The sequence below is a fragment of the Macrobrachium nipponense genome, chromosome 42 (genome assembly GCF_015104395.2).
Source record: "Macrobrachium nipponense isolate FS-2020 chromosome 42, ASM1510439v2, whole genome shotgun sequence".
Lineage (NCBI taxonomy): Eukaryota > Metazoa > Arthropoda > Malacostraca > Decapoda > Palaemonidae > Macrobrachium > Macrobrachium nipponense.
In genome coordinates this window covers 19,067,745-19,068,832 of record NC_061103.1, presented here as the reverse complement: position 1 = coordinate 19,068,832, position 1,088 = coordinate 19,067,745, and the positions used below count along the sequence as shown (strand labels likewise).

The following is a 1,088-nucleotide window of genomic DNA, read 5'->3' as shown; positions in this document are numbered from 1 at the left end:
CACAGGACCCTCAAATAATAATAATAATAATAATAATAATAATAATAATAATAATAATAATAATAATAATAATAATAATAATAAAATCATGAAGTAATTATTGCATTTGATCATAAGTTATTTTTGACAAATCTTTATCTCTGATAAGAAAGAGTCGTCTTACTACGACAGATAAGACTTCCATCACAATCTTACGCTGCAGATAAGACTGAGAACTCGTTGCCTTAAAGATAGCCAACAGATCTTCATCTCAACTGGTTCTATATTTATCAGATAACATCAACTTTTAAATGACGAAAAAAAATTTCACTACTATCACTTATATTAGAGGAATGTAATTCTTTGAGCAAACACACTATAATGAAAACAAAAGCTAAAATGAATTCCTCAATCAAAATCAATTTCACGCTAAAATATAACGGAAAAAATTTGGAAGAAATTAAACTTGAGTATTTTATGCGACCCCCTCCCCAAATATGATATATATTTCTTCGTCTCTACTTCCCAATTCTTCTGTTAGCTATATTACAAGATTAGCAATGCAAATCGTTCTAAAATGAGACGAGTAAAATTACCGACACCTAGCGGACTTCTTTCCGTTTCCTCTTGATTATTGACTTTGCATTCCCATTTCATGTTCCTTCTGAATTCCTAACATCGATCCACATGCGCATACACTCACACACCTCACCTTTAAGATGAGGGATTACGAATTTAAACTAAAAGTGTATCACCACGATGCCTTCAGGGAGGATCGAACTCCCGGCCTCTGGTTTACTAGACCAGCGCTCTAGCCACTGAGCTATGAAGGCACATGTTGCCCATGCCATGACTGCATCATACCCACTTTTCGCCTGGGCTGTTCATCGTAAAATTGCTGACTCGGCATTCTCCGTTCAGTCTGCCAGGAATCTAAAAATATTTTTAAATCAATACTAACAGACACCTGTCAAGGACTAACCTGAAAAGTGAGAGTTTGTTTTTGTGTAGAGAGAGAGAGAGAGAGAGAGAAGGAGAGAGAGAGAGAGAGAGAGAGAAGATGGGGGGGGGGGGGGGTGGTGGGGGGGAGGGTATGCATGAATTTCTAA

General features: G+C 36.6%; 1 non-coding gene across 1 annotated transcript; it reads right to left on the bottom strand.

Annotated features, from left to right (window-relative positions):
* Nucleotides 1-739: 739 nt before the first annotated feature.
* Nucleotides 740-812, bottom strand: Trnat-agu (transfer RNA threonine (anticodon AGU)). The gene has a single exon. It is a non-coding gene; the product is annotated as a tRNA-Thr (tRNA).
* Between the last annotated feature and the right edge of the window lie 276 nt (nucleotides 813-1,088).